The sequence below is a fragment of the Strix aluco genome, chromosome 15 (assembly GCF_031877795.1).
Source record: "Strix aluco isolate bStrAlu1 chromosome 15, bStrAlu1.hap1, whole genome shotgun sequence".
Taxonomy (NCBI): domain Eukaryota; kingdom Metazoa; phylum Chordata; class Aves; order Strigiformes; family Strigidae; genus Strix; species Strix aluco.
In genome coordinates, this window is record NC_133945.1 from 15,642,297 (window position 1) to 15,650,544 (window position 8,248).

Consider the following 8,248-nt stretch of genomic DNA (forward strand, 5'->3'; position numbering starts at 1 on the left):
TTCATTAATGATAGTATTAGATAACCAGAAGGATCAATTTTTTCAACAGTATTATCTCAGCAGTAAATTACATTTTCCACTTCTCTCAGGTTCCTAGTCTAAAGATCTGTAGGTGTTTTACAGGCCTTGGGTAAAAAGAGATAAGGATAAGATCTGGACACAGGTAGAGACACATGGAGGCTGATTTATGAGTGAAGACATAACATGCACTACAAAGCTTCTACTTTCAAAATTAATAATAGATGAGGACAAGACTACATGCCCTACAAGGCAAAAGTAATCCACCTGTTTTGTACTAGCCCTTCACCTACTCTCCTCCTTCACTGTTTGCAATGAGTTTTTTCACATTTCTTCCAGTTGAACTTATTCATAACAACTAAGTCAATGACAGCAAACACTTTGTGTATTCCCACAGTGGTGTTTTTTAAACTTTTTAACCCTCCAGTTTTTTTCCAATCTGTTACAACTGTAACAGAGTCCAATGTCCAAATATAAAAAAGCAGACTTTCATTGATAATATAAATGTGGCTTTCCCACTCTTTGAATTTCTTCTGTTTTTAAAACAATGGGAAACTAAAATTTTATTCTTGGAAATATTGCTTGGTCTTACCGAAGCATTCCTACATTTGCTGAAGGATGATCACAGTAACAATACGTCCCCTGTACAGCAGGAAAAATAAAGAAATTAACTAAAATGCCTCTTCTCCAGATGACATAGAACCATTAACTTTTTTTTGCCAGTTGGTTGCAGGCATATACAGTAGAGAATGTGTAGAAGCTACATGTTCTGTACAACAGTAGGCTAAGAATGAGAAGAGTGCTACATTCAATGCTTAGCAAATTTATTCTGTGGCAAATTTGCCCAGTGACCTTGCAAAACGAACTGCTCCATTCATTTTTGCTTCAGACACTCTAGCTTTGAAATCAGATGAAACTAAGACCCTACTTCTGTGAAGCCTAGTCAGGCTTGTTCAACAAGCATGGTGGAGTCATTGAATGCTATTGTTCAAGAGTGGCTCTGAGGGGGAAAATTACATAATGCTGATCCAAAGAAGGAGAGAGACTGAAGGCCTTTTTTCTATAGGGATGCAGAGATGTAATGAACCATGTTTCACCATGGCATGTTGACGACACCTATTTGACAACAGTCTGTCTACAAACATATGGTCTTGAACTTATGTGATGGTCTTACTTTATAGACTAAGCTACTGGAATGAATGATAACACAGGAGCATCCTAAAAATAGTGAAGCACGATTAACATTTTTGTTGAACACAGTGGGATGGATTCATCAACCATAAAAATTTTTTGAATAATTAACTGTGCTGAATTTTTCATTAAAAAAGCACAACATTCATACAGTGTAATTATTACAGTATGAAACACGTTTGAATTAAAACGAGATAACTTTGTCATTGGGTAGGTAAATTCATAGTGCCAGGAAATGTTCTCCTCCCCAGGTTCTAGGAATTACGTGCCTAACATTCTCTTGCAGTACACAGTACAAGCTACTATTAATAATATATCTATAGCTGAACATAAGGTATGGAGGGAGTATTTAAAATGTTTAATTATTCAAATGAAGGAATTAATTGACTGTGCCTTTTTTGCAGTTCTACAATATTTCTAAACATTAGAAGAGCTCAGCATGCTAGGAAGAATATAATAAGTGTCTAGGAGGAAATAAAAGCTAAAATAAGTGGAAGCTGAAAACTTTCCTAATAACTGAAGCTATGGCATGCCCACTGTATATGCTGTCATTTGGAGTTACATGCATAAATCAAAACCGTGATACATTCCTATGTATTTGGGCTCCTGAATGGAAAGAAATCAGATAAGAAAAATATGAGCTTATCATTCCTAGCAGAGTGTAGGCTGGTGGTGTTTGCATATTAACAACCTAGCCAAGGCTCTTGCAGAGACGGCAAGATTGCCATTTGGTGTTGGTATTTACCAATTAACTTTAATATCAAGAAAATATAAATTTACTTATGTCTTTTAATTAAACCTGTAGCACATGTGAATTCACAATAAGATAGGTGGTTATGCATGCGTCTCTTCCTTGTAAATCTTTTTTATGTTAGTATCTTGGCATGAATGGAAGAAATCTTTTCAGGGAAAAGGTAAATCACATTTAACTGCTTATAAATGCATTATATGGCTTTGGTCTTTGGTGATTATGCTTAGACTTTCAAGGGATGTCTTTTTACTCCCATTTCATGATGCATTCCATAATTCAAAATGTTTTCAGAGAATACAGTGACCTTTTGAGTTACAGATGCCATAGGAATTATATTGTACTCAGTGAAAACCCTGAAGAAAGACCTTAAATGTGAACAAATAATCACTGATTGGAGAGCCAGTGGAGTATATCTAGTGTTGGTGTAGTACTCATACTTGTCCTACCACTTCAGTTTTGAAGAGTGAAGTCCAAATGATTCACATTTAGGCTTTCCACAACTGTAAGCAAGATGATATTCTGCTTCACCAAAGAACCTCTTCTTTCTTTTTTTGTCCTTCCTCATATTAATCTGGAGTAGCTTCTTCATCTCTTATTGATGGTTTCTGTTAAGCAAACAAAACAAAAACAACAGAAAGAAACCAGGGACAAGTTCTTACGCTGAGAAAATGAAAGTAGGATTCAGAGTCCAGATTCTTGAATTGATTAGGAGAGACACCTGCTTGCTATCTTCTGCTAGACATTTAACCTCCATAGAAGAGCACTGGGTGAGACAGACCTCTGCAATCAGCACTTCATTGTTGGTTGTCATATTTTGCACTCAGTATGCAGACTTTTAGGTTCATCCTTCTGAGGCATCTAACTCTCTCTGTGTCCTACAGAGAATGCTTATGTATCTGAGGCTGCATTTGAGCTTCTTCTCCAAAAGACTGGCATTGTGGAAAAACAGTTTAAAGTGAGGTATTTAGAACAGAGTAACTGACTTTGGGGAAAAAGCATATCTATGAATATACAATATAAATATATACAAAATATGTATATAATATACAAAAAGTGTGATTGATGAATCTGATTCACTGGGTGAAGATCTGGATGTACTATGCCTATTTGACATACAAAATGTCATGTAATACTGTATAAACAAGCAGTACTTCACTACAAAATACACTTCTGTATATGAAAAATGTATTTTATTGCTGATTCCAAAATGACAGGACCTTTTTACCATCATCAGTTGACTTTAGTAAGGCCTTTGACACTGTTTCCCACAGCATTCTCCTGGTGAAACTGGCTACTCGAGGCTTGGATGGGCACACGCTTCACTGAGTAAAAAACTGGCTGGATAGCCAGGCCCAAAGAGTGGTGGTGAATGGAGTTAAATCCAGTCGGTGGCCGGTCACGAGTGGTGTCCCCAGGGCTCGGTTTTGGGGCCACTTCTGTTTAACTTCTTCATTGATGATCAGGACGAGGGGATCGAGTGCACCCTCAGTAAGTTTGCAGACGACACCAAGTTGGGTGGGAGTGTTGATGTGCTCGAGGGTAGGGAGGCTCTGCAGAGAGACCTGGACAGGCTGGAGCGATGGGCTGAGGCCAACTGTAGGAGTTTCAATAAGGCCAAATGCCGGGTGCTGCACTTGGGCCACAACAACCCCCAGCAGCGCTACAGGCTTGGGGAGGAGTGGCTGGAGAGCTGCCAGTCAGAGAGGGACCTGGGGGTGTTGATTGACAGCCGGCTGAACATGAGCCAGCAGTGTGCCCAGGTGGCCAAGAAGGCCAATGGTATCCTGGCTTGCATCAGAAATAGTGTGGCCAGCAGGGACAGGGAAGGGATCTTACCCCTGTACTCAGCTCTGGTGAGGCTGCACCTCGATTACTGTGTTCAGTTTTGGGCCCCTCACTACAAAAAGGACATTGAATGACTCGAGCGTGTCCAGAGAAGGGCAGGGAAGCTGGTGAAGGGTCTGGAGGTCAGATCTTACGAGGAGTGGGTTGTTTAGTCTGGAGAAGAGGAGGCTGAGGGGAGACCTCATGGCCCTCTACAACTACCTGAAAGGAGGTTGCAGAGAGCTGGGGATGAGTCTCTTTAACCAAGTAACAAGCGATAGGACAAGAGGGAATGGCCTCAAGTTGTGCCAGGGAAGGTTTAGACTGGCTATTAGGAAGCATTTTTTTCCAGAACGGGTTGTTGGGCGTTGGAATGGGCTGCCCAGGGAAGTGGTGGAGTCCCCATCCCTGGAGGTGTTTAAGAGTAGGATTAAGAGTAGGACATAATGCTTAGGGATATGGTGTAGTTGAGAACTGTCAATGTTAGGTTAATAGTTGGACTAGATGATCTTCAAGGTCTTTTCCAACCTAGATAATTCTGTGATTCTGTAATTCTAACCTAGTCTCATCTGCCACCATATTGTTTGATTATTTCTGCAAAAAGTATTAAAGAATTCTGAATTCTTAAGAATTTGCCAGTACTAAACTTTCGGCAAAATAGCATTCATTATTATCCTTCCAAGCATACCTAGATGGAGATCATCACATTCCTTGCTGGAACAGGCTGATGGGAAAGCAACTATTCTGTTTGCCTCTCTAGAAATTTTCAAGGCTAATTTGGCTCAAGAGAATGTCAAACTTAACTGGAAACCAGGTTGATTTACATATTTTCAGGCAAGCTATAGTCAAAGGGTAAATATTGTTAAATATAAAATATATAGCCATATAAACAAGTTATGCAAGTCAGCCTGTTTTCATTCATCTAGCAAGAAGGAGGAATCTGTGCAGAGGATCAGCATAAAGACTGTGCATAACTTTTGTCTGCCCCGAAGCCTTCTTTTGAGAATTTTTTTGGGACTGAACTGACTGTTTGTATAAGGCTAAATTTCTTTCCCAGTGCAGGTTTTGTAAGCCAGTATTGCTACACTGTAGTAGAGATCCTCCCACGGTGCGTTTTAAGGCATTGAGAGATCTGTACATGATCTGTTCATGCACTTGATATGCTACAATGCTTGACGTCCATCTACCGTAAATAAGGATGGGAAGCTTGTCTAGGAACAGGCTGGGAAGCCCTGACCTGAAGAAGCATCTGTTACCTTGCTGTCAGCCAGAAATAATGATACCATAAACAGACTGGTACTAGAATTTCCAGTCTTTCCTCTTGGCTTCCAAAGCCAGAAGAAATCTGTGTAGTTCTGGTGTTGCATTCTATTTTCCCCCTTCAGCTCCTCACTGGGAAAACAAGCACCCTTTGTCTTAATAAAAATAGTGGTCAATTTTTTACTAACAACCAGCAGAGAATACTTGCTTTTAAGGTTTCTGCCAAGTTTGCTTAATTGGACTCTTTAGATGAAAAAAGCTAGCATAAGGCTATGCTAGTGGTCTCAAAGCTCTGATTTTCACACTTTAGCACTAATTTACTTCTGGATAAACTTTGGTTAATCAGATTTCTGCAACTCAAGCAAATAAAGAGCGAAATTCACCCTGGCTGAAAGGAGCCCTGGTCCCATTTACATCCATTAGAATTTCATCTAATAGTCTCCTAGTACTTACTACTTCATTCAGCTTTGAATATAATTGTTTTGAAAGCATCCAGGTATCACACTTTTTTCTTGAAGAAATGAGAATTGCAATATTTCTGGGTTCTTACATAGCCTAGACTAGCAAGTATTTATCTCATCTTCTAGATAAAAACAAACAAACAAAAAACCTCATGCTTGTATACATCCTGTGTAAATAGAAGAAGTGCAAGGTAGAAGTTAACTTAGAGGACTTTCTGTTCGAGCTTCTGAACAATAAATCTCACCTGAACAAATATAGTAATACTATTCTGGGTAAAACTTGCTTAAGATGACTGAGCAGACAGATAGGTATATAAAATATTTTTTTGCCAAGAAGGAGAACTCACATTTACTTATTTATCAGCTAAGGTTTGAGAAGAGTTTTTTTATCAAGAGAATAATATACCATATGGGTGAATTTCTGAAAAAATCGTGCACCTCTCTCTCATACAGTCTAGACTAAATCGAAGTGAAGAGAGCATTTGCGATTTCTGCAAATACATTCGTAAAGACCAACAAGTCTCAACAGATTTTTAGGACAAAATCATAAACTTGTTGTGGTGAGCACCATGATGTGTGGGGGAGGAGGGAGAAGTGCCAGCTGGATCCATCATCTATCTTGGCAATTATACTCTGTTCATCACCATGGTATCAGAACACCTTTACAAGCTCTAAGAGAAAGATCTCTAGTTTCTCCTCATGTCCTAGGAGGGATGGCTTTGTTATTATCATTATTATTGTGGAGCAGGTAGGTGAAAATAAGGGATTTTACCTTTTATTCTTAAAGAGCTGAGATTTGTAATTGTTCCAATACCATCAGGGAATGAACTCCACAGCTGTATGCCAACTGCCAAGAAAATTTTATCTGTTCATGGTACAGAGATGACTCTTCTGTTGTCCCAGTGGAATGCAAGTGAAAGGTCACGAAGTCAGCGAGAAGTAGCCTTCATCCACTCACACTGTCAGGGCACAGAAAAGTTGCTTAGGATGGAAGAAGGCAGGAAGGTAGAAACAAGGATTGTTGAATACGCAGCTGATTTTTTATTGGCTCCTCTAGTGGTGCGGGCAGCTCCCATCAGCATGTGTGCTAGAGAGCTGTCCTTATCACTCTGCCAGCAGACCGTGCCTCCCTTGGGCTTCAATGTACTGATGGACATAGAGACCAGAGTTCTGTTTGAATATATTTTGAGCAATATATAGCTATCTGCACTGGACCTTAAAGATGCACTGTATGCCAAAATATTATTTCCTTAAATATTTCTACATTCTCTCATAAAACAGGCATCAGAATGTGGCCCCTATCTTTGTTATTTTTGTTTTTAACTTTTCTGTATGTTTTTTTCTTTATCCTGTAATGTTAGATCTTGGTTTTGCTTTCATTATGAATAACATTAGCATTATAAAATGACCCCATTGAAACAAATGGAATTTTATGTCCTATAAAGAACATCTCAATGAGAATAAACTTATTAAATCTTCATTCTTAGAGTGAAATCTTCACTCCATTGAATTTAATTGTAATATTCCTGTTAACACTAATGAGTCACGACTTTGTCCTTTGCATACAGCTGTCAATAAGTAATTAATGATAACCAACACACCTAATACTAAAAAAAACCTTTGCAATGAGATGAAAAGACTGAAAACTGGACCCAGATTCAGGCTTTGCATGGAGGATCTATTTCTGATCTTGCTGTGCAAATGTTTTTTTTTAACTTGAGCTAAACATTATGACAGAAACAAGTGAGATAATTGGGTATTATGAGATATCTGCTCTTTTTCACTTATGGTCATTTTATGTGTTGAAATACTTTCATTGTTTATGTAGGAAAGGGATCCTATTGTTCAGCCATCTAAATTATCTCTTTCTTCATCATATGATCAAGGCTCACTTCAACTGTTCTAGTTTGCATAGAAATTACATGCAATTTCCTTTTTAATTTTTTTATTTTTTCTTTTTAAAGAAGAACAATCACTATATTCACAGGGAGAATTTGTTAAACTGGAAAATCATATTTAAGACATCAAGGTGTATATAAATCACAAAATTCACTTTAAAGAGGCCAGCTTTCTGTCAGGTGTGTGGGAGTGAATGACAGACTAATTCTCACACACACCCAAGAAAATTGTGAGTTGTCCTTTTACGCAGTATTCAGTTACAACTGGCCCTCTCTCTCTCTCTCTCTATATATATATATTATTTCTATATTATTCCTTTTGCAGCTTCTTTCATTTTACTTCAATGTTACTTGCCTATATAAATTAACAGATCAAATAATCTATCCTGAAAACTGTATTCTCAGGTGCCAGTGTTTTGTGTCAAAAATGTGTTTAACCTTATTGTACTTTGCAAAAATATCCTATATATGTGTTAGGGAGCAGGTATCCTAAATACGTTATTAACATTAGATTATGTTTAGCAGGTTAGAGATGATCTGCTGATTTAAGTAAACACTACAACAGAAAGACACCACTAGAATCTGCTGTCAGCATCTCTTTGCACCACTTCTCAGGACTCCCTAATGTGCCTTTCACATTACAGTCAAAATCCTTTCATTTGTCCTATTATTTATCCAACTGTAGGATCACTGCACTTTCACAATAATAAAAAAACTCTTGGCAAATATATGTTACAAAATCACAAGAAAAAAGACAGAATTATTATAAAAAATATTCTGCTACACATTATTTACTTTAAGCATTTACTTTTCAGTTTACTATTGACATGATGCAAAGAGCAAGG